Source organism: Leptonotus elevatus, chromosome 3 (assembly GCF_054856555.1).
Source record: "Leptonotus elevatus isolate MCC_2025b chromosome 3, RoL_Lele_1.0, whole genome shotgun sequence".
NCBI lineage: Eukaryota > Metazoa > Chordata > Actinopteri > Syngnathiformes > Syngnathidae > Leptonotus > Leptonotus elevatus.
The window spans coordinates 12,686,181-12,713,116 of NC_141241.1; the positions used below are offsets into that span (position 1 = coordinate 12,686,181).

The 26,936-nt window shown below is 39.6% G+C and overlaps 1 protein-coding gene across 3 annotated transcripts in view; it reads right to left on the bottom strand.

Moving 5' to 3' along the window:
* The window catches only part of esrrga (estrogen-related receptor gamma a), a 213,237-nt gene that overhangs the window by 149,659 nt on the left and 36,642 nt on the right, over window positions 1-26,936 (bottom strand). For all 3 annotated transcript variants that reach the window (XM_086070957.1, XM_086070958.1, XM_086070956.1), the window contains exon 4: window positions 19,040-19,094. The gene's annotated coding sequence lies outside the window, so the exon portion shown is untranslated. The remainder of the gene's footprint in view (window positions 1-19,039; window positions 19,095-26,936) is intronic.

The window sequence follows — 26,936 nt, forward strand, 5'->3', positions numbered from 1 at the left end:
TCTGACCACAATATGGTCAAAATGGTCTTTTTTGTTTGCATTAGTGATTGGTCTAGTTAGGACAAAGATGGTGCTTGGTGGTCTTGTGGAAAATATGTCCTGAAAGATTTCACATTACTTGCAGTACTCGCTCATTTTAACATTAAATATCAACTTTTCCCCAATTATTTTCAATGGGACAGACATTGAACTTTTTCCAAGTGCCATGTTCATACATACAAGTCATCATCATTACCAGCTCTCTGATACTGAAATTCAGGTGTTATTTTGATTCATTTATCTTTCAACTTCAATTAATACTTCACACAATTTATCTTTCAATTTCCTTCATAAGCATTCAACTATTAGCATCCCCGAACAATATTTCTGCAGAAATTGCACTTAGTCTAGTTTCAGAAGTTGATCCGCGCATAAATAAATATTATCATCGTAAATGTTGGTGAGAGTAGGTAACAGTTTTTGGACATGAAAAGACAACAGAAGCATTGTGCATTTTCATGCCACAGATCCGGTACAAACATGATTGAAATTCTACAGTTGCCATCGCGGCCACACCAGAGGCATTAACATGATGCACCAGGAAGTGCCCTTTCTATCTATTGAGGCTGCGTGCATGGGTCACATCACAGAGAGAGTTGCGGCTCCATCCATCATCTGGGTTATAGTTAGCCGCCTATGCTAATGTCTGACCCAATGAAAAGTTTACTGAGAGATGGACAAGGACATCGGGGTGGACTCTTGTCATCAAAGAGATGCACAAACACTCACGCATACGCACAAACAAGCACATCCACACATACAGTGGGGGCTGTCATATTTCACAGCACACACTCGCGTGAGGTGAGTTATGGCCATGTCACAGTATGGAGGGAGTGTGTGTGTGGTTTGTGGTCACTCTTTTTACATGATCGTGTGTGTGTGTGTGTGTGGGGGGGGGGGGGTGTATAAATATATACATACACCGGTAGTCCATTCTGTATACATATATTTATAAAACACCTGCCTCACTCCAATTTAATGTCGTTCAAGATGTTTCTTGTACGTGTAAATGACAAAATGATTTATGGAAATAATTCACAAATAATGCCCGAGGATGTAGGGGGGGGGGGGGGATGTAGGGGGTGAATCTCTCTAACAGCATGGCCCAAAATAAATGTATATAAACACAAACATCTTCGACGAGCTCATGCAGGCAAGCACATAAATGAACAAATTCATCGATGCACGCCCACAGTGACAGTGCCCCCCACGTGAGATCCTTTCTGATAAAACCGCTCTATAGATTTATGACCTGTAAACCAGATGAAGGAGGGATGGACGAGCAGAAGGACGGATTAATGAAACGTATGTATCGGAGAGGGCAGAAGGATGAAAGGACGGAAGGACAAACCGATGATCGGTACAGAGACGATGGAGGAAGAAAAAGAGAGCCATGACAGGAGCACTTTGAGAAAACACTTTTGGGGATTTATAGCCTCTAAAATGGATGGTAGACAAAAAAGATGGATGGAACTGTAGGATTTAAAGAATTACTTGGATGGACAGTTGGTCTCGTCGCACTGGTCACATTTTTGTCCGCAAGCCACTTAACACCCGATTCATAGAGAATAAAGACTTATGTTGGGGCAGTAGCTTATTCTATTATGTGCAGAGGGAGTGCTTCGTAAGAACCAAAAGCACACAAATAAATATGTGTTATGTAATAGGTATGTCCTTCAGACAACTCACTCATGTAGTGTGCATGTGTTGCTGACAGATGATGTCCAAACCATTCAGAGGAAATTTTCAAAACAAACGTAATAACGTTTGTTTGTGTTAAATTTGATGATTTACAAATATTCATTTTTGACGCTGGACAGCAGAAAACTGAATGCTGGGGAAGGTTTGTGCACCTTTTCATAGGGATGCGTCCTTAGAATTGCTTTCTACTCCAGCAGTTGACAAATGTGCCCAAAGGTTTCTAAGTAGTGTCAAAAGATTGGCAAATAATAGCAATACTGCCAAATCGCCGCTTATAACGTTTCGCAAACACTTTACCAAACATTTGCACGTGATCCCTAGGCGTCACTAGTCGCTAAATGTTACTCATGACAGAAGCGACAACATTGCCAACATTCATCAGAAATGTTGACAAATCCGACATTTGCTACCTTTTGCAAGCATGTCGATGGTCACTGCCGAAAGGCAACATAAACACTGTAAGCTAATTTAATATAGCTGACCACCACTAGTTAAAATGCATTTTAATGCCAACAAAAGTCGTCAAGGTTAGACGAGATCCGCTGGTGCACATTCAATCACTTATTTGAACAGTTTAAAAAAAAAAATATATATATATATATATATATATATATATATATTTTTTTTTTAATCAGGCCAGGTCTGCCTTTTCAAGCCACGCACATTCAGAAGACACGGATACTACAGTGTAGAATATGAGGAAGGCGACCCTAAGTGGACAATAGATGAGTAATCAATAGGGCAATTAGTAGAACAATTGATTCAAAAAATATTTATGAACATATAATGAACATCAGCTACTAATGTGTTACATTGCACCATTACGGTTGTTTCACATGGCCTGGACAAAATGTTCTAATCGTACAGGTTGTTACTAAGATTCGGAAAGGAAATAGTAACGCTCATTTCCACTGTTAAAAAAAAAAAAAAAAGAATTTCACTGAAAAATTCCAGCAAAAAAGTTTGACCAATACTCTGGTCATGTGACAAAATTAGAAACGGGGTAAACTGAGTACAAGCATTTGATGTATCTCTTCAATAGGATGTCATTAGGTCGTTCAAGTGTACCAAACAAAACTCCTGCTGAGCCTTTAACAAGAGAAGATAGAAGAAGGAACTGTCAAGAGAGCGACACAGACCTCACAGAAGTTGTGAACTCCTTTTATTTCGTTTCCCCAGACAGTAAGTAAGAACGTAACCAATACTGGCTTCTTTGTGCGCCGTGATTCCTGGAGGAATTGTCAAAGCATGAAATAAGTTCAGCACTGGGAATTGTCTCATTCTGACTGTGTGTGCAGTTATTAATGGTGTTATCGCTCCGTGCTGGTAATTACGCTCTCGCAGGGAGCCGACTTTGACAGGACGAGAGAGGGAGACGAAGAGGAAGACATACTTTGATCCTCTGTGAACATGACGGTCTGCGCTCAAAGAAAGAAAATGTGCCTGTGGTCCAATGTACGGTATTTGTGGAATTGAATAATGCTAGCTGGTCTTTCACATGGAAGGTGTGCAATTGTGCAACAACCATAAAGATGTAGGAATTCTCATTGAAACTTCAATCAGATAGGAAACATTTAATAATGCAAAATGATGCGCGTATGTGACAATTTTACAAATGACATACATTAGGCAGGTAGTAGAGTGACGAGTTGCAGTTTTCTGAGGTATGAGCTTTTGCTCTGCCAGTTTTTTGCTTTGACTTGGTGGGCGGAATGACTAACGAGTGATCAATGGTGGCAGCAAACTCAACTCACTTCACAGCATGCTTCAAGTTGCTTATTGCAAACCAGTTGGAATCTACTGTCACTAAACTAAGAATTACACGTTGTGCCTTTAACACGATTTAGCCTTACGAATCCCGACGAGCAAAATCCTAACACACAATTTTAACCACCAACTCTTTTAGCAACAGTTATTTGAACACAAACTGCAGCAACACATGCAGACAGGCGATAAAACAATATTCGACAATGCACTGATATTACTATTATTACATCTTATTGAGTCAATTGCAAAACACTTAAATGTTAAATGAAGTGTTTTAATTAAACTCGTAAGTCAAGGCATCACCGTATTTGATTGGTAAACACTTAAAGTAGCACAAATGAGTATTTGTTTTTCATTGATTATGGCGGCACCTTTGGACAAAAGAGGTATTGTTTTCCCTTTAATTTCCCTTGAAAGAACCACATTTCCAATGAGGCCAAGCGCATATCATCGTGAAATCCGGACGTCCAAGGCGTTAGCAGTTGGACTGAATAACATTGTTTCCAGTGGCTATTTTCAATTGTTTTCTTTATACAGCACTGTAACGTTTCTCAAATATGTTAACAGCAGACGGTGGTTGTGATCTTACTTTTTGTAATTGTACACGCAAACGACTGGCAGAGTTCACACCATCCACCTCAAAGTTGTTTAGTGCCAGTAAAAATGATACAGGTCCTGACAAAGGTTTCATTAATTTAACTGCAAGTCAATGTTTCATCAGCAGAATTATGAAAATATGAATTGAAGGTTCAAATCGTATTTAGTGTTGCTTTCAAAATACTATTCTAATTGGAATGCAGTTCTGGCAAATGAAAAACTCATCAATGCTACATTGATTTGTAGCATACAGCACGTCAAGTGCAAAAAAAGACCAGACCTAGTTAGCGACCGTTTTTAGCAGGTCAAAGTTCACCGGGATAGTAGACAGTTAGCCCAAATTGGATTAGAGTTAATTATTCCATGTATAAATGTTAATTAAACTCCCCAACTGTAAGTGTGAGCCCGGAGGAAAAACAAACAAAAAACAGCTGCTTTCAGTGCATATTCTAAAAAAAAAAAAAATGTAAATGGTAAAATCTTAACAGTGAAAAAAACACGTAAATGGTAACATCTTAACAGTGAAACTGGACATTAATTACGCAGCTCCAATCACCACGCTTGAATATTGTAGTTACATTTCAAGAATTTTTGTTTCATATAATCTATCATGGACTCATTCCTTGCTTTGTTCTTTTACTCTCACTTATTCGTAATTCTTTCCCCATTCTGCTGCCAATCTCCTTGCCTCCCCTCATGTTTTATGTCTCCTTTCAGTGTCATGTTGCCATGTGTGCCGTGGTGTAAATAGGTTGTGTTAAATGCTCTCCTGTCCCCAGTGAGTGTTAACAGTGCGCAGAGAGAAACTGATAATCTTTAAACGGGGCATCTGCTGGCATCTGCTTTATCTTTATTATTCCCCGGGCACAGAGCAGGCAACTATACAAGCTGACACATAAACACACATACACGAGCATGGTGACACATAACGTATCAAACACATGCAATTTGCATGCACAATGTTGTTGTCATGTAAGGCAGACAGACACCTAAACGTAAGATTTCTGTGTTGATGATTTTTGGCCCAAATGGTCAAAGTACTAACAAACACAACAATACTTTATTAAAATTTCAAAAGCATCAAACATCACTAATAATAAACATACAGGTCTTGTAGTGTATGTCTTGCCTATGAGGGTGCGGGCAGAGGCGTGACTAGAAACAAAGGCAAAGGGAAGCTGAGATTTCCGAAGGGAGGCCAAGCGCTGGCAGACACCGAGTCACTGTGCCTATCAGTGTGTATGTGTGCACGTCCTTCTGTCTGATTGTGTGATTAATGAAGACATATCAGCGTGGTAATCCTCTCTAATAAGCGCCAGTGGAGCAACCCTCAACTGTGTTACAATGATATTGCAACGATTATAGCTCAGGAGTTAGATTTTTTTTTGTTTGTATTTCTGGATTTATGCATGCATAAATGTCAGTGGTGAGGACTGGTGACTGTCAGGTGGACAAGGTTTGGGTTAAACAGGACATCCAGGTGTGTGTGTAATGCAATTCTTTAAAAGTATACCCAGATTTTCTTGAAGAAAAGAAAAAAAAAAGTATACCCAGATGCTGATACTGCTTTAATTAACATTTCAACAGCAGGGTGTGTGCGTGTGCACGTGTGCGAGTGCCTGCATGCGTGTACGTGTGAATTGACAGCTGAACTACTGTTTAATTACCATTTAAACTGCCAGAGCTGAGTGGATCATTTAAAGACAGAAGATTACCTGCCAGCTAAATGAGCAAAAATACCATTAAACATGCGCACGCACACATGCTAAAACCCCAATTACAGTTTTCTACCCTACAACTGAGCTGCAAGTCAGTTTACTCTGAGGTCACTGTAGACTAACACTCATGAGGGCCGCTCACTTACGAATGACTTCTCCATGCAAAGTATAACTCCAAACATATCTTAAAGCATCATTATATGCTGAAATGAATTGATTTATGTTTTATTAAAGTTATTTTATGGTTATTTATTTGTTAGTGTTTTATATTATTATTATTATTATTATTATTATTTTGTCATATGTTTTAATCATTTGTTTATATATTTATTTATTTTTTATATATTTTTTTAATTACATTTTATTTTATTTTTAACTTTCTTTTTTGTATTCTTCGAATCGGGTTAAAAGTCTGCAAAACGACCAAACTGGCTGATTATTATTATTATTATTATTATTATTATTTATTTATTTGTTTTAATTTATATTGATTTTATTTTATATTAAATTAAATTTATTTATTAAGGTTATTTTCTTAATTGTATTTTTCTTATCAGGTTAAAAGTCTGCAAAAGGACCAAACTGACAGTTAAGAAAAAATCGTAGGGTATTCTCAGACCAACATGATGCATCAAGCATACACTGCATGCAAGTGATAATACATATTTAAGTGTTATACATTTTGTTACATTCCTAAAATTCTACGACAACGGTTACAATGAATAACATTATAAAATTATCCCACTTCCAAGAAAATTAAGAGTAGTAACGATAAGCGTAGTCATACTTCTGACAGACAAGATGAGAGTGTTATTATAATGGCATTAATGATGAATCTTTGTAAACTTATGTATGAGTATGGGAGTTCAGCGGGCGATGGCCCAAGTCACACTGGGTCTTCTCAGACCGATGCCATCTGTTCTGCAAGCACACACGTACACAAATGTATTAATCCATCACAGTGGCATAACTGCGGGGGAAGTGACAATAGAAACACACACACACTCCTGCAGCAAGATGCTAGCATGCAAAATGTGCTCCCTTGGGATATGCACATGGGCACACACAAATAAACATTAAGAAACACAGGATAAACCTTGAATCGCTTGTTCTGAGGGTTTTGCTTAAAGGAAACCAGCTAGCTCTTACATAGATTCAAGAACAGTTTATATAGAGTTTTGAATGCGTGGATCAACAAGATATTGAAAGTTTATTTCTGTGAATGGGATCTGTGATAAATTATTTCCATGCACAGCAGTATTCTATGTGAACATGGTACAGGTAGTAATGGCATAAAAATGACCATCTACTGTAGACACATTAGGGTCTAATCAAAAGTTGCCATTCATTTCCAAACATACTAGTTTGAGAACACCCCAAAACAGCTGAGCTTTATTTGGGGTAAATCACTTTAAATGGAGACTCGCATACAACATAAATAAATGTGATTGGTTAAATTTGAATAAAGACACTTGTGCAAATCTACTGTTGTCAGTTAGTTTTATTTGCCTTCTCTAAAATATTTTTTAACTGAATTTTCCAAATTATAGGTCACATTAATGTCAGGCTTTTTTTTAATTTTTATTATTATTATTTATCTTGGTCTCATTTTTTTACATTACAAAAACTGGCATTCAAACAGGGGTGTGTACACTTTTTATACCCACTGTATATGCTAACTAGAGAGTCACACCCCAGCTCATCCTCTCTTTGTGTCACCCGTGACAATGTCAAACATCACATCAAGCAAGCTGAAAATGTGACGGAAAATAATTTCTCAAAAGATGATATATTGTAGGGCTTATCCGTCACCATAGCCTCTCATTGTGACACGCATGCAGGAGTCTGGGTATAAACTATGTGCTTGGGTATTCTGGCTATGCCCGGACTGTATATGACCAACATACACTTGCAGACAAGTGCACGTACAATGTGTGCATCCATGTGGCGCAGCCCGGACGGTGTACGAGCAGCATATCTGTCAGTGGGTGACAGGTTGACAGCTCGGGCTCCCAGCACTTTGTCCACTATCATCACGTCAAAAAAACACACAAGCACAAACACACTCTCACATGGACATACTTGAATGAAAACATTGAAACAATCTGTTCACGTATATAATTAGTTATAATTGGTAGTTACTAGTAGTTGTAGATTTGTAGCTGAAATGCAGAATAAATGGGGCTAGAGATGGGTAAAATAATCAGTTAACACATTGAATTCTGTTGATTTTTATATTATAATAATATTAATTATTATAATATATTATAATAATTGGGGCAAAATGGAGTACTGACACTGTCAACTGAAAATGACATCACAGTTGCTCAGGGCTCAGGTAATGACCAACCACGACTGAGCTTCTGAAAACAGGTGAGCTGTGATTGGTCGTATACCTGAGTTCTGAGCAACTGTGATGGATAAAAGTGAGACAAGACCAAGACTTTTGGAAGTCCAGACCGAAACAAGACCAAGTCTGTATATATCCCAAAGAAAAATTACCCAAAATTAAAAAGACCGGTATCTTTTTTGTTTCTTTTCATTTTGAGTATATGTTTGTATATTGAACATTATACAACATGTAGGCTATAATATGACTAACCCCATATTCACTCAGTGTCAGACTTTAAACTAGTGAGCAGCACTTTCAGCAGTCGAAGCACCAACAGAAGACGCTGTAGACTACCAAATATGTCCCAGAGGTTGTATCTAAAGCTCAACCATTTACTGGTTTAATAAACAACGTTTCCATTGCATAAGAACCTCTCAAGTAACGCCTTTGGGCGCTCGACTAATATCTGATGTGTTTGTTGTTTGTTTCTCCGTTCCCATGCTTTTGACAATGACAACTTTAGCTGTAATATTGGACACGTTCTAATATATGCTCTGAAGTCTGTGCACTATACTGTAACTGCTTATGTTCAGAACGGCAAAGTTTGCTTGGCTGCCATTAATTTCCAAACAAACCAGTGTGTTGTAGCGAGACTACTATTTGTGTTTTGTTTACATGTTTGCATTAACTCGCTAGTTCACGCAGCTAGCTAACGTCAATGTTAGTAAGCCAACAACCACCACCTTAAGAAAAGCCAGATTAAGCGGCACTAAATAAACTGCAAACTTAAAAAAAAAAAAATGTTTATAATTTACCAACTTGAAAATTAGCAACTGTAAACGTCAAAAATCGTGAAGGACAAAGTTTATATCCCCCATCAAGCCACAACCCTTGCATTGTACTAGTAACGGTCCGTTGTCATCTAAGTGTTTCCGCTTACATGCCACTTTACAAATAAACTCCATATAATTTTGGAAACCAAACTTAATTAGTAATAAAGAGTTTTCTGACATTTTGTCTACTTTTTTGAGGGTGCCGTGTCTCCTGTCTTCATCCGCTTTCTGGGTGCGGGGTATGGCACACTTGGTGCCACCGAGAAGAAAGAAGCATGCATTATTTCTTGATCACAGTAGTACTGGCCAGGTTTCGACTGGTCTTGATTGAAAAAACAAAACAAAATCAAGACATTTCTGGCCCAACAAAAATGCACTAAACAATAATAAATTATAGACCTCTTGAAGCTATTTTCAAGTTAACGCTATACCCAGGAGATTCTATCCCCATGAATACAAGCCTGTGTACCATTGAACTGTCAAATCAATAAATGTGTCTCAATGCATTTTTATAAAGGCTCGACTAACCAAATCTAGTTGACAAAGACAACTCAACCTTTAGTTTTTCTAATTCTTGAATGCAATCCAGTATGCGAGTTGATCAGACAGGTGCTATAAAACTGTTTGAAAGCTTTTAGTCGTTTGCCACTCTGTGTCATCCCTTTATTTCCTGTCACTCTCCTCTCAGTGTTGTTTGTCACAGCAGAGATGCAGTAAAAAAAATCCTCAGAAAACAACAATAATTCAAATTAATTAAGGATATCAGATTCAGCAGGCTATCGAAAACCAGCAGGCGCGTTCATGAGTTTCTTACTGATTCACTGTTCAATGTCACTCCAAAGTTATCAGGCCTTGACTGACTTACAGGCTCATGGCAATGCTCAATATGAGGGCCAATGGTATTATCTTACCATAATAGCTGCATTTAATGATACACACGCGCGCCTCGAGTTTCGTTTTTATTTCAGTTGATGGAGTTCTGCCGTTACAAAACCAAGCCAGGTCGGAGCAGATAATTTGACTCGTCGCCACAATCGCGGATCACTGCTCGAGCACATTTCATACAATTAAGGATTGTGGATTTGAAGCAGTCTAAACAATGGGCCCAAATTAAATTCTGACTCTCAGTGAAAGGCGCTCCGGCTGCGCTCAAAATACAATCCAACAGAGAGAGAATACAGACGTCGTGTTTAACAGGATTGCCGGGCATACCCGCCCACAATAAGGCACCGTTTTTCCTCCCTGATATTCTATTACTCTCTGTCGTCCTCTCTGTGAAGACTCAATGGCTTTTCGGTTTTAGTTTAACTCAACCGTTCTATTCTCAAGTCGCGATTGCGTCAAACTGTAAAAAAAAAAAAAAAAAAAAAAAAAAAAAGCAGTAAGCTGCAATACAGAGCAGCTATAAAGCATATGAGGACCGAGACAAATAAAGATAAATGAGGCATGACATAATTCAGCAACGAGAAGAATCAGTGAATTGATTATTTCCCAAGCAAGCCCATATGGTCCCCGGGTCTTTTACCTCTTGTATCTTGTAAGGATGTGATGTGCGGACAAAAGCAGCAACAGGCAATGAAGAAGGATGTGTTGGGATCCGTTGGTCCAATTGGTCATTTATTTGCATGAGTGAGTGGCGGCATACCCCTAAAAGTGTGACCCAATTGCATCAGACTGCACCAGTCTTTTGCTCTTGTCTACATTGACTGGTGGTCAATGTCATCCCCATTTCTACCAAGCAGTATAGTTCACAGTAAAGTTGTCAAAGGTTACAAAAGGCACAAAAATTAGAACTTAGTACCATTTTCAACTACTATTAGCGTAATGGTGAGTTTATTTTTTTTATCATTTGGTTGTATCTGTGTCAGTCCGTTAAAATATGACAGGTGCATAAAAACTGCTGAAAAAACATCAATGGCATTATCAATGTTAAACTTCCAATTAACATTTATCACATTCTAATCAACTTAAGTCATTCAACTACTAGCATAGATTATGTTTAGTTACAATATTAACGATGAAAAAAACAACTTTCTATAGGGTGACAAGAGGACAAGGAAAGCAAGTGTCAAAGAAAGGAAAGGGAGATTACAGTGAGACGTGGATTGAAACTAATGAAGGCAGAGGGAGAGAAAAGAGACATTCAACAAAGTTAGAGGAAGATAGAATAGAGTGAGAGGAAAAATTGAATGAAACAAAGAGACATTTGACCAGTATTTCCTCCCAATAAATGAAAGAATTCAACTCTCAGCGGATGGGAGAGCTACACGTATTCTCTGCGCATTAGCATTAGCAAAAGCTCGCACACTGACGAGCCAGTGCGCTCTGTTCAAGGTCAGAAAGGGGCACACATTACCACGGGCCACGCAGACACACACAAGCATTTGTATTCAAAACTAGACAAAAACTGGGGTTGTGAACAGTGAAAGCAAAGTGAAAGCAAAAACACACAGTAATTGTTTAAACACGGTTTTCAGATTCAAACAAATTAAATGTGTGCACTTTTTGTTTCGTTTTCTCTTGAGTCAAGTATGTCATTTGAAAGAAAGAAGAAGTCAAATGGATTCATCTAATGATCTCAAGAATCCATCCAGTTGTATTGCTAACGGTTAGGCACAATTCAGGCATATGGAGGAGTCTAAAATGGTGTACAATTTGGTGCAAATCCAATTTAGGATTGTTTAGCCTTGTGTCTTTTGAGTGCCATTCTACTTAAGCAGATGTTTCTGGTCCCTCTAGATTGGACTGGTTAACATGAGAGGCATTGCGCAATGTTACATATTATCTAAGTTATTTTACAGAACTTAGATACTGCAAACTAGTTTCCCAATTTACACTTCTCCTATTGATAATTATCCAGCAAGAATCTTGGTCATTTTTGATAATAGCTGTCACAAAATGGCCAAAGTAGCTGATGTTAAAAGTCAAATCAGCGCTCCACCTTCACACTAATGCTTGTGGACTTATTTGGATACTATTAGTTAAAGTACAATATTTAATGCCCACTCTTTGTTTAGTTCCCAACCAAAGTGATTTCCCTCACTAATTACCTCTCAAAGTTATTGATTGTAAGTGAATGTCCTGAAGTCCTCTTGTGTCGTCAAGCAGGACAAAACAACTCAACATGCAGCCAACATGGCTGCTCTCGTGATTGTTTTATTTTTTGGCATAAACGTGTCTGCTGGCTAACCAGCTTGCAGAAACTCATTAAAACATTATTTATGCAGAGAGCATTAGCCGTGTTCACTGTTAATTCGGCCCGGACCACTAATGAAAACACTAATTCATCTATGCTGTGAAAAGAGGGAGAAAACATTTACTGACAATTCCAGAACATATTTCAAAAGCATCTTCACATATCTGGCGCTGCTGAGGAAAGTTAAGAGGAATTATTTGGATGTGGTCACAACACACATGCAGTGACACTGACAAAAAATGAATAAAAAGGAGAAGCGAGAGCGCAGAGGCTCTCTGTGATGTGACTCTTTGACAATCATAATCAGAACAGTGATCCAATTGCTGAAACAATTCATGGGTTTGAAGAGGGGTGCATCAGAATTAGAATGACGCAGGCATAAACGGTTATTTTATGTGATTGAGGGCTATTTATGCTGAGTAACAAATTGGTTAAGCTATTTGAAACACATACCTAACGTTTACAAGTTTGGCCGTGATTGGTTGTTACCTGTTGGCGGCAAGTGGTAAAATGCCTTTTTAAAGGTGATAATTATACATGAAAAATAATGACATGAAAAACAAATTCATGAAAGACAAAATGTTAACTTTTTACTGCTGATTTTTTTTTTAAGGTAAATCAAAATGAAAGACAGCCAGCGCCATGGAAAAAAATTGTTGGAGTTCCTTAAAACTGTGTTCAAGTGTGGTAAGATTGCTTGAGTGGACTTATTCTTCATCTATACGCGTGCACTTGAATGCGTTCCTAACTACATGTCTATGTATGTGTGTGTGCGTGTGTTTGCAAGTGCGTGTGTGTGTGTGGTAATTACCATCCAGCAGTAGCTAAAGTGACATGTTTGAAGAAGAGATAAGGAGACATAAATTGGCCGGGTATAAAACGGTGATATTTCCTCCACTGCTTTAGAAAAACCCATTTACTCTGCCTCTTTAGCATGTCAAGACCCCTGTCACAACCCTCTCATCCCCTCGGCCAGAAGGACTCGTGCACGCACGCACACACACGCCGCGCAGTCAGCCAGCTTCTTGCAAAAGTGCTCATCTGCATTGGGCTATTAACTGGCAGCGACACACACCGAGCGCGACAGAACGGGAGAGTGTGTGTGTAAATCAGTGTAATGGGGCCAGGACCTCAGTAGCTCTAAAAAGAGAGCAGACATGTGGAGGACAAGACATGACTTTTTTTTTCTCCTTCCTTCTTTCATGAAGAGAAGCAGCAATGGAATGCATCTTTTAGTAGACACGAGAGCTCTTGTATAAAAGGTAGAAATGATTTTAATTTGCCAAAGACAATGAGGGACATCAAAAGAGTTGGTAGTAAAATGGGGCAGGGTAAAAGTCAGTGTGATATGAATTGGCCTGGCGAACAGAGTCACACGGTCCAGACCCATAGAAAAAAGAAAATTCAAAACGGAACACTTCTGTGATGGCATAATTTTTTTTTAAATTAAAAAAATAATGTTTTTGATGTGAACTGAACTCACAAGCTGTGCGTGATGTCATGCACTATGAACAGTTCAGCTTCAAATTTGTGAGTGATTTGAACGTAAATTTGTACCACTTCAGGGGAAATCAACCTTAGTTGCTTGTACTTAGTTTGCTATTAGATAAATATTGCATCTGTTAAGTGAAAATATCCCCTGTCTACAAATACTGTACTTGCATGAACCAGTCTGATCCAAAAAGGAACATTTCTACATTCATTGTTGTATCACAAGAGTGAAAATCTCCTTGAACTTAGTTGTAAAAGACAAAACCTTTTTAGTCGCGCCACACAGCGAAGATTGGGAGTCATTTCTGCGTGCCATGCACTCTGGGTCGCAGGTTAAAGCCCTTGTTGTGTTGTAGAGCAAAAACACACCCATTCACACACAAACACACGCCACGGGGGAAGGGGTTATGGAAAGAAAGGAGGGAAGAGAAAAGAAGAAAAGAGGAGGTGAGGTCAGACCTCTCTTTGGCCTCACAGTTGTGGACGAGATGAGCCTTTTTCTCACAGGTAAATAATAGCCACACCCTGGGAGCGTATGTGCGTGTATGTGTATGTACGTAGCGAGAGAGAGAGAGAGATTGTCTTCTAACGTCTGTGTATGCATGTGTGAGTGAAAGACAGGGACAAAGCATTATTACAAGAATAGTAAACTAGACTAAGTGCAATTTCCGCGGAAATTGCATGGGAATGCTGAAAGCTGAATGCTAATAGGCTGAATGCTAAGCTGAATGCTTTTGAAGTAAATTGAAAGAATTATGTGAAAATTACAAAGTATTATTGTAGTTGAAAGACAAATGAATAAAAATAACACTTGAGGCGTGAATTTTGGAAGCAAGTTGAAATTGATATGGAAAATTGTTATCTGAAAGTACTCTCCATTCATTTAGATGGGAAAGTGGAACAAATGATATCCAATGGAAAAATGGAGAGAAAAAAATCACTCAATAGCACCACCTAGGCATGCAGTACCCTCCATTCATTTAGATGGAAAAGTGGAACTAATGATATCAAATGGAAAAATGCAAACACAATTCACTCAATAGCGCCACCTAGTCCAATGTCAGTTCCATTGAAAATGAATGGGGAAAAGATTATTTTTAACGTAAAATGTTGCGAATACTGTAAGTAATGTGGAATCAGACGATAAATACCCCGAAAGGCGTGATTTTTTTTAAGCAAGTTGAAATTTGAACGGTGTAAATTGGAAGTATTTTGAGGGTTGATTGTTTCTCGGCAAATAAGTGAGGAGAATAAAAATGCTGGAAGCATTCCCATAATAAGTATTAAAGAAAAAATATTTATGTATGCAAAATGTGTAAGCAATGACAGACATGTCATGTGCTGAAAATAGTGACATTTTGCTATGAAAACACTTAGTATGTTCTCATTTCAAGCCAAGCTGTGAATTGTGAAACTGAAAGTTGCGGTTGATAATATCCAACCGTGGTAGCAATTGTGATACATCATCTTACCAAATTATGTTTTAAACATCTACGAGGCATAAGTGATCTGATGAATAAAACGATGACCTAAATGAATCTACACACAAAAGTTATCTTCATGACTGACTGCTCCAATTTGCAACCAATGATTGCACTACAACAACACTGGCTTATTCATATTTATCCATCCTAACTATTTCACTCGTTATTGTCCAGAGACTCCAGACTTATAAAGGCATACAGGCAACATAATGCTGCAACACTTTTAGAGAAGAGGCAGCGTTTTACAACACTTCTCAGACTGTTGAACTCTTTAAATGGGTTGATAATGCACAAAAATAACAGATGACATGGGGATAGACTAATATAGATTTTTGGAAAAATATCTAATTAACCATATTTGGACATGCAAGGTTTCTGCCCGACAGCAATGATATTATAACTTCCCCGGACTCATCAACAGCACCCATTGCAACATCCTAATAATAACGTGTCATGTATTAAGACTGGAGAATAGTTCTCAGGAGGTAAACTAATCTGAAGTTTAAATACGGTGGTATTAAGCAGGTAATCAGTATTCTGCAAAGAAGTAACCTTCTCCAAGCTGATTGAGTCAAATGAACACTAAGTGTGTGCGACAGTGACAATGACTTAATGCTCGTGTTGTCTGTAAACAAGCAGGCTGCCTGGATTAAGTCACCTGCCAGTATACTTGAAGCTGAAGAGGCTTTTTGCTCCATGAGCGGCTGCTTGTATAATTATTTCAAACACGAGGAAAAACCAAATCACTTTACAACGCGGATTTACATATGATTAGTGTCATACAAAGACAGGATTACTGCAAGCACTGCAGAAAGAACAGATTTTTTTTTCATTTCCCCTCTTCTCGACTTGATTCATGAAGCCTGAATGTAAGTTATCACCGCTCTCTTGAGTCACAGGTGACAAAAGCTGACAGGGTGTACTTTCCACATCGACATGATGTTTATTAATATATTAGTGGGAAAAAATGTAAAGCCTTCCTTTTAAGGAAAGATGCTCATCCTGTTCTCTTTTGTTCGCCACTCATATTTCCATTGGATGTGTCTTAATTAAAACAAGACTGCAACTCACAATCTACACTGACTGTAAAAAACACTTCCATATTATTTACTCAACTGTATTCAAGCATCTTTGTTTCCCCCCGGAGGCCGAACATCCCAACATGTGCGCAGACATGACACAGAATCATATAACCAGCCAGTGGGGGAGTAATTCACCGATGTAATAGGCTTTAGAAAATGACAGCATTGTGCGAGTGTGTGTGTGTGTATGTGTATGTTGATCCAGCCAGCTGACTGTGGCCCAACTGGCAGCTTATTAAGCAATTTGGATCCTGTGGGGAATCTGTTGATGTTTGCAACACAGACAGTCACAGATAATGACAATAAACACTTATTTAGGAGGTTATACTTCTGAGGAAGGTTAACTGTTGGATAATTTTCTTTTGTGTGCTTTGGCATCTACTTTTCAAGGATGCGTTGTATGAACAATTGTGTATCAAACCCAAACAGACACATTTGCACCGTAAGAGTGCTTTGATATTGTGGCTATTGATTTAAATAAACACACGCGCATAAATAAAATGAAAGATACATGTCAATTTATGTTTGTATTTCTGTTTTCCTGTGCTTCAGTTTTTTTCTGTGCTTCAGTATCAAGTGACCAACTGTAAAAGGGAAGTAAGGGTTTCTTTAGTTCAACCAATTAGTCAACTTTGCTGATCCGTATTGACATTTAAAGGAGAAGTCAACCCAACCGTTTCATTTACAATAATATATTCTAACTAATATTGTGTTTGTGGAATATGACGTAAGCAGTAAATTCATTCATCACAGGGAGCGGCCATTTTGCCACTTGTGACTGAAAATGGCATCACAAGCCAGGTTTCCATCCAATTGTTTTGAATTTTCTTAGTGATGCAAAAATTGTCAGCCAAAAATGGTTATTTTTGCCATTTTCGGCATTTGGCCGAAATAAAATTAAAGCCGAAAGAATATGGCCGAAATAGGCTGTGGTGACGCAAGCAAAAAAACGCTGCAAGCAAGCGTCTGTTTGAATTAAAGAGCGAACGCGGGGGTGAGTGTCCACCTTTTCTTCTCGCTGGCTTTTCACCGTGAGTTTGCACCGCTCGCTCGCAGGAGCTCCCGGGGTCATTGCGCACACCAGAGGAGAGGGGCGTCACTTGGTGTACAACATTTAGGTGGATATAAAAAAGACAGAACTGCCGTGTACTGCAGTACAGGTGAGCCACTCTTTCTCCTGCAGCGCCCTTACTTCTTTTTTTTTTGAATAACAGCCCCTTGAACGCTTCCATTTTTTTACAGGCATCCCGGTGGCCGTGCTAAATACTTTAGCTAATGCTAGCTTTATTGCTATCGACAGTTTTAAACACGGAAACACTTACCGCTATCGCCGGGTGGCGGCAGACCTGTACAGGACGCTGTGGATGGAAACCCCACTACAGTTGCTCAGGGCTCAGGTAATCATCATTCACCTGTTACCTGAATTTGGTCATGTGATGTTCGCATGCTGAGCAGAGATTGGTCATTACCAGAGCCCTGAGCTGCTTAATTCACATTTCACAAATACAATATTAAAAATGTTGGGGTTGGCTTCCCTTTTAACAATTGAAGTCGAACAATTGCAAACGTTTTTTTTTTTTTTATCATTATTTTTCTTATCCACCAATTTACAGAGGACTGTCACCGGACTATAGTGCAGCGGAGCAGCAAAATGTTGGCCAATAAGGCGACGCGGTCTTCTTCAAGTCTGTGCTGAAAAAAACATCAATGATGTCATCAAATAAGCGATTTTGACTGAACTTTCAACAACAAAAAAATCTTGAATTATTCAAACCCTAGAGGAACACAAATTTGCTTTTGTATGATTTTACTGTTTGTTTATTTTTTTCAGCTTAAAACAAAAATGTGTAAAATATATGGAGTTCTACCTCTCTATGTTGTTAAAGCAATATCGACTTTTTTGAATTGAATTGATTTGTCAAGTGCTTGGAATGTGTCTGGGGGAATTTGTGACCGTTCTTCCAGAAGAAATGTACTGCCCCTGTGTATTGGATTGCGCAAGATAACACACATCATGTCTGATGGGAGACACTGGTTGTCTGCATTCTAGTTTTTAACATAATTCTTGTGAGAAAACATGGACAACTTTATTTGTAATAATGTATACTCTTCTGGGAAGCTTTTATATAAAATGATGGAATTAAAGCCTGCCTTACAATCTTCATTGTAGTTCCTCCAAAAAGTGTTTGATAGGGTTGAGGTTGGGTTTGTCAAACTCTTCCACACAAAACTTATCTAAGTATGCCTTAGGGGAAATCACTTTGCACACTGTAAAGGACCTTCCCCAAACAATTCCTGCAAGCATCAAATTGTCTGAATGTCTTGATAGTTAAGATTTAGCCGGACCTATTAAGCCCTGCTTGACTATTTAATTGATAGAGCTGTGTGTGTGTGTGTCTATCATTTTGAGCACTAGTGCATTTACATAACCAACAGAAGCTGTTAATGCACACACATAGACACAGGCATTGGTGATGGACAGATATGAATGCTGGAAGTTATTAAGTAAATTGTGGACCAATAACAAAACCATTCACCCACAACAACGCGCTGCCCTCACTTCTCACCTGTCTGCCTAACTGCACTGCATTTTGGGAGGTGGGGGGAGAGCAGAACGGAGCAGCGATAGGATGTGAAAGTCGTTCCGCTTGGGCAGGCAACTCGCTGATTTGCATTCAACAGCGAGAGATAAACACACTGGCCAGGGATGCCGCGTGCATGGCGCGAAGAGCATGTTTGAGAGCTCACATGTGATTCAACAACAACACACACGCCGCACATTTCGGGCTAATTACTGACCTCTCATGCTCAAGTGGTGTAAGGTGGGAGTTGCAAGAGGCAGAGCGGCGGTGACCTGAGGGAAAAAAGAAGGGAGCGGGATTAGTAGTCAAAAGCGACGCAGGCCTCACTCGCCCAATGTCTTTGGCATGTTATTTTTCGCTTTATGATTCTGATAATGATGATATTACAGACATGGGGAAGGGGGAGAAAAAGGGGGAGGAGGCGATGATGGACGCCACACGTGAATGTTCCTCCAGTCGTTCCTCCATTTTACTACCACACTGTGCGCACAGAGAGAAAGGGAGATAGAAAAAGACAGAGGGGTGGGGGCTCCTCAATGACTAATTTTCCTTTCTTTTATGGCGGCATAAATTTAAATGGAGGGGGGGGGGGGTTGAGGGGTAGAGAAGAAATCCTTTTAGCGGCCTGATTTATGTACGTCTGATGGGCGAATCATAGATCACCGCCTGAAGATGGCAGACACACTGATGATGATGGGGCCCTTCGACGGGGCCCGCTAATGCTTTACCGAACAAAATGTAACCAATCTGCGGGGGCCCTCAAGCATGCAATGGTCCTCTAATAGAAACTATAGAGAACTGCGCGCCTGTCGTCACTGACAGTGGCTGGGGGGAGGTGTGTGAGTATGCGTGCTGCCGGAGTTTTAAAAGTAGAAGAAGGAAAACTAAAGGAGCTGAGGGGCAATGAAGCGGCACAGTTGGACAACAATAAAATTGAGAGTATTACAGAAAAAACATGAGCGTAAAGATCAACTTGAAAAGTTACGGGACATTAGGTGAAGGACACATTAAAAGTTAAAACACCACAGAATACAAGTAAGCAATACAAAAGAACCGGTAAAAAAATTAATAAATACATGAATGTTCACCTAAAGACACCGGATCACACTCATTCCTACACACACACGCGCACGCACAGGCATGTGCCCGGCACGGCACATGAAGCCCCACCAATCATCTTTATATCAAAACATCATTATGCTGTCTGACAGCAGCTGAGATTCCGGCGAGGCCTCCTTGTCATAAATTGTCAGCTGTTGCAGTGCTGCAAAGAGAGCCTTTTCATTTAGGGATGTCACAGCTCTCCCGAGCCTCGTAAAGGTTGTTGGAGACTCGGGAGAAAAAGAGGCAAGACTGACAGAGAGAGTCTTAGGCAAGAAAGGAATATCTGAGATTGGCATGCCTTGTAAGATGGGCCTGACTCAGGTGCTGACAACAAAGAGGGTTCTGGAAACTGGCATTTACGCAGGGGATGGCAAAGGTTCTAACTGGGGGTAAATAATCTACAGGGGAGGGAATGTTGGTGCTGGTGGGAGGAGGAGGCTTATTGCCAAGCGCTCCGTTGTGGCCTCTGTGATTTTATCTGCTACAGCTGTCAATGTAAAGACAAATTTGAGCTGATGTACACCTGAAGTTGCCAAACCATAGAGAGTAGGTTAGATATCGGAAGTAATGGCATGGAATTTTAGCGGAAATCTAAAGCAAGCAAACTGAAGAGGTTGAAAAATAGCATGTTGGGACTCCAGACATTCCAACTATTCAAATAAGAAACAATACTCAGGATGGGTGAATGAAGAATATACAAGCAACCTTGTATAAAAAAAGGCTGAGGTCCATATTCTGGAATACCAACGATCTAACTAGTATGGTAGCTAAGGACAGCAGATGTGATTAAGGTTTACGAAGAACAACAGAAACAATCTAACCCAGGAAGTAAACCTAATAGCCTCACCTCAGACATGGGCCCTAGACACTAGAAGAAACAAACTAAGGCAAAGATCAAAGATAGTATTTTTCTTATTTGATTTGATTGTGAGGGCCGCAAGTATTTGCTGAATCGGATTAGCACCGTAGCTGTGGATATCTGAGAATGGCCCAAATCACCACTGTGCCCTGTCTTCGGCGACTGAACATCAAACTCAGACATAAGGTCTGGTTTCTGCAAAAACTGTCTATGACCACTAGAACAAGAGACTAAAGCATGCGACAACTATACTTGGACAAAGGCCCAACACCTGGAATTAATGAAAAGCTATAGGCTTTAAAAACTTGAATAAAAGACGACGACAAAAAAATTATATCTCTGACCTCTATATTTGACCCATCACACTACTGGACAAAACAAACGCACACTGTTAGTGACACGCACTGTAGGAGGGGCCTACTTAAGCGCCCAGGGAGTAGTTTGTGGTATCAGTGTCTTGCGCAAGGACACCATAATATGTCCAGGGTGTTCTGGGGTGGATAGTTTTGAACTGCGGTTACAACGGTGCACCTAGCCACGGCTGCCCCACGGCTACATTCTAATACAGTGGCGGACAAACTTGGTCCTCGAGTCCTACAGGTTTTGGATGTTTCCCTTCTCCAAAACAGCTGGTATATGATTAGCTCATCAGCAAGCTCTGCATAGGCCTGATAATGATCCTGTTGATTGGAATCAGCTTGTGTTGCAAGAGGGAAACCTCCGAAAACCTGCAGGACTCCGGCCCTCGAGGACCGAACTTGCCTATCCCTGTACTAAGGGTTAGAAAGCCTTTGAAATAACAAGACCTGAAGCACATCCCGAATTAAGAAGAACTACTTCCTATAACACACTACGATCTCAAATCTAAGGCTGCAACCAAACTACTGCACCACTAGACAAAGTGAGAAGACTTAGGATTTAGACTGGGCTAGACTTAGTACCTGTATATACAGAGTCAGGCCTAACAACTTCAATCACAAACACCTAGTACCCCAGCTAATGGCTATTTTTACATGCAGTCATTAATCAAAATTCCGATTTCGTGACAACCCGTTTACATGTGTTTTAAAAAACCTGAATAAGAGCATATTCTGGTTTTTGTACCTTTAGATGGCTTCTCAAAACCCAAATATTACCAATATTCCGGTTTTCAAAGGGTTATTGACTGCATCCAAACATAGTCACTGAATCTACAAAGGCTACTCTCTAGAATGGCTAATTAAGGCCTAACCACTGTTGGCTCAGTGAAGTCTTAAAAAGAACGCCTCAGATGGAAAACAGAAGATGTGGACTTCATTGATCAAAATATCAATACCACCTTGGTGGAGTCTGGCCAGGTGACAATGAGGCTCCCCAATTTTACACACCTCATTCATCTCTTTCAGCAAGAAATCTTCTGTTGGATCCACTGGGACGAGATCTCACAAGTGGAGGGCAGAGGTCAATCCCACCGAGTCATTGGCTACTTTGTACCATCAAGTACCTTATCAAAAAGTTCAGATGAGAAGTATGCAAAGAAACAGCCCGTAATGTGTGTGGAATTCTATTTAAAAGGTGAATTTATAAATAAAAAGGATGAACAAACAAATATGAAGACTCCACATTTTTTTGTTGAGCAGTTCTCTATAACCACAAATTTAAGTTTCTACTCTTCAATTTATTATGGCTGTCATATTAAAAAGGAGTCTGGTAAAAAATTAAATAAATAAATAAAAGTGTGTGTCTGTCTGCCTGTGTGTGTGTGTGTGACTAATGTACTGCAGCTCCTCACTGGTGCTGACAAAAAGACAAGTTTGCGTAGCTGGTGCGAGGGTGTCCCTTCAGGGCTTCCGTCCGTCCACTGGCACGGGAGATGAACTGAGACAAGATGTCAGAGCAGGAAATGTCAGACCACTGCCAAACCATCGTGGCGCACACCCCTGACAGGCACAATCTTGCGCACACACACACACACACACACACACAAAATGGTCATGAAATTCATTGTATAAAACTATAAGCTTTCTGGACATCGCGACTAGATCGATAACAACAACCAACTTTTAAACTTGATATTTAACTTGCATCATTTCATTTGACTCTGTAATAATTGTCCTGTGCCGACAGTATATTAATATTCAAGTCTGAGATACTAATGGACAAAGACGGAACCGGTTTTGCAGTGGCAAACAGACAAGGCAGAGGGAAGAGTGCAGCAGCGGTTCATGTCCGCTGGCCACTTTGCTTTCTTGTGTGGTGTGTACACATTACAGATGTCTTGAGTAAGGCCTCCATCTGTAATCCCTCTTCTCGTCGCTCTCTCTCTCTCGCTCTCTCCCCCTTCTCTGTTGTCCTCAGGACTCAGTTTTCCTTAAGTGTGTCAATTTGGGTCTCCTTGCTCAAGTTCAAACATTTAGCCCCCAAACCTCCATTTGTCTCCAACTTAGCAGACAGAAGGACCAAAATAGCAAAAAAAAAAAAACCTCAAGAAATAAAAAACAGCGAGAGGAAGTGAGAGAGGAATAAAAGCATCTTGTATGTTTGACGGCACTTTTTGCTGCCTGGTTAGATCGCACATCCAGACGCACGCACACACACACACGTCAGCCCCCCGACCCACCCCCCGTCTTGTCTGGTTACTGGCTGTGCACTTGCAGTTCCTCCAGGGTGTGTGGGGTCACACTGCGCGAGTGTGTGCGTGCTGGTGGGTGAGGGGAGTTCACCCAATGCCAATCCACGCTTCAACCATCCACACTCACTCAACCCCCCCTCCCGCCCCTCGTGACGCTACAGATGATGTGCCGTCCGGCCGCATCTCCGTCATTGTGACGATGAGTGCTGCTGCCAAATGCCCCGCAACCAGAGTCACATCTGCTCCTGTCTCTGTCGCCACGGCGATACTGCCGAAGTCGGCACGACAACCGGCACATGACCGGGGGGGCGACAACGGGTGGCACAGACGGAGAATGAGAGAGACACAGTCAGTGACGGAGATGATCATTTAGAATGTTTGAGCTGTTTATTTACAGGCTGCCAATATATACAAGCCACATGCAAGAACAGCAACATTCTGATCAAAAAGGCCAATTACACAAGGCTGACAAAAGGCGAGTCAGCATAACATCAAAGGCTTCAAAACTGAAAGAAGTTATATATCAATATATGGTAACGGACTTTCATTCTTCTGCCTCTAACAGAATTAGGCCTGAAGCGTCTCTTTCAGGGAATATCATTAATTTGAATTCAACAAACAGTTGTATACCTTTTATTCCGGATGTTTGATGCCACTTTTTTTTAACACCGATACCAGTACGAGTACTCAATTCTTGAGTAGTCACTGATACTCATACTGATACTAAACACTTATACTACTAAATCGTGTGATATATAACCCCCCCCCCCCCCCCACACACACACACACACACACATAAAACAATGCCAGATGTGCCAAATTGCCAAATGTGGGAAATTAATGGCCATTTTCCATTCTTTTAATTTCTAGTTCCTGATCCTTAAACAGCCACAAGAGATGTCAGCTGATATTGGTATTGGCCACCATCACAAGTACAGATACCATGAAATAAATGGGCCCGATACGGTACCTAGTATCAGTTATTGCCCGTCCATAGTTTTTATTCACATAATCCATTACACATATAATGGTACAGTTAAACCATTATTTCCCAGGGAGTTTACATTAACAGTGCCTTTTTATACCTCCCTACAACTTATACAGTGTTTCCAGCCAAATTGACTTTAAGACTATGCACACTTTGTTGACTATAATTTCAAAGGCCGATTGATGAAAACCTTCTGAATTTCTGCAGCCTAACTTTCACATGGAAAATTCAAAATAGAAATGAAGGTGACCACAATGTATCCAATTTGGCTACCAAGGAATTGTTTATATTGGTGACGATGAATTGATAAGGTCTATGCATACCAATGCTGTCCAATGAAAAATGTTTGCCCAATTTTTCAACATGAACATTTGTGAATGTTACATTTATATCTGAATATGAACATAATAGTTTGTACTCTTCTAAAATATGCTTAACTCATTTGCTCCCAAAAACGTATAAATAATTTCAATTTTCAATGTGTTAAGTGTCCCAAAGACGTATTTATACGTTTGTTTGTTTTATGCTAGAGCATGCAATTAACTAATTTGCTCCCCCCAAAATATAAATATGTTCTAGTTTAAATGTTAAAGTGTCCCAAAGACGTATTTATACGTTTATTGTGGCTTTGATGCAGCCTCTCAACTGCAGAGAACGGTTGAAGAAATGGTAGTTATTACAAAGACGGCCAGCAGGTGGTAGCAGAGCAAAAGAGATAAACCAGCCATGTAGAAAAAAAGAGCTAATTTCCCCGAACAGATTTGTGAATAATGATGTAACTTAGCTATATTCTAATGCTAATTGCTGCAAAACATAGAGAAATATACTTTATTTTCCTGATGAAAGAAGAGACTCTAATCTTTCTTTTGGTAGGTAGGTTCCATGTTTTTATAGCAATAGAACACAATATTCTGTGGGCCTTAAAAAATCTGTCAAAATCCAGTAAAACAGCCGAGAGTGAATCGGGTTGCTTCAGTGAAAATGGCAGGGAGTGAATGAGTTAAAAAAAGAAAAGAACAAAAAATTGGAAAAAAATATATATATATAAAAAGATGGCCAACAAAGCAATCAGGTTTCAACAATGAATGATAATGAATAATAATGACTTTTGAATTTTAAAATGTAATAACTTTAAAGTTTTGTTCCTAATTAGAGTGTAATTTACATGAACATGTGAAAGGTGCTCTGTGCACCCAAACAAAAGTGTATGTGTTGGGAGACAAGTACATGTAGCCACAACAAAAATGAACTTCCATTCACATTTTTTAATACGAATCCTACTTCAGTTTATGTTTATCCCCCCACCATATATTTACTTCCATCACTTTGTCAATTTCTCTTCCCCTCCTCCCTCCACTGTTGCTAAACAATTCATTTCCTGCCTCCCCCGTCTCTCCTGCCAGGGTGTTTATATTTGCCCAGCCCACGGCGGAGTGCCTAACAAGGTGGAAAGAATTAGGGGTGAAAAGACAGCACTGCTGCCAGCTAGGGTCTCTCTCCCTCTCCATCCCTCTCTCGCTCGGTCTCTCTCTCTCTCTCTCTGACAGTAGATAAATTTCAGATAATGTACTTCTGACTTCTCCAACGACGATGGAGCAAAAACACGAACAGTTGAAGATGGTATCTTTTTTATTTATTTTGTACAGACCTCGGTTCTTTTGAAGCATAATAAATTCTATGGTTTTGTTTTGTATGATTTATGTTTCCTGTTTCAGATTTGTACAATCAAAAAGGAATAATAACTCAAAGCATAATTGAAAAAGCTCATCCTATGATTGAAGTATTTAACCTCTGACTTGTCAGCGTTTGCCGCTGGGGAGGGGGCCGAAATCCCAGGAAGAAAAGCACAGCGGAAATAAGAGTGGCTGGTGTTTGGTATGCATCAGCCCTTTGAATTCAGTCAGGGTGAAGTCCTCTACCTCGCTCTTTTCTCCCCAAAGTAAGGTGTCACATACTCTCTGCATATCACACGCTGAATTATGCACTATGACCCTGCACAGTAAGTAGACTGAATCACAGTAGCGGCAGTTAGTTAAGGAGGATAGAAGATAAGTGGGACAAGAGGTCATGCTGGTTTGATTTAAAGGTAAGGTAACGTTTCATAATACATCCTGAGAAAAGACAAGTCAATTTAGTTCAAAATGTTCTCTTAAGAATGTACTAAAGTGTCATATGAATTTTGGAAACTAGAGTAGTTGGGGTTTTTTTCTCCAGCAAAATAGGCATGAGTGTACTTGTGGCAGCTCCATGAAAGAAATCCCTGCAGCAACACACTCCGCAAACATGGAAAAGACCATTTACATGCAGCACCAGACTGCAGACTGCAATATATTCTTCCGTAATTCCTGATTTAAAATCTTCGCAAATTAGGATGAATTATTTCTGAGAACTTTTTTTTTTCATGTTAATTGGAAACCAAATGATACAAAATTTGACTATTTTGAAGAGTAGATGATTTAGATTTCATAGGTAAATCGTTCTGGTGCATGAAATGAAATTGATCTCAAATCTAATTCTGAAGTCCATTCTATAATAACCAATAATAATAATCA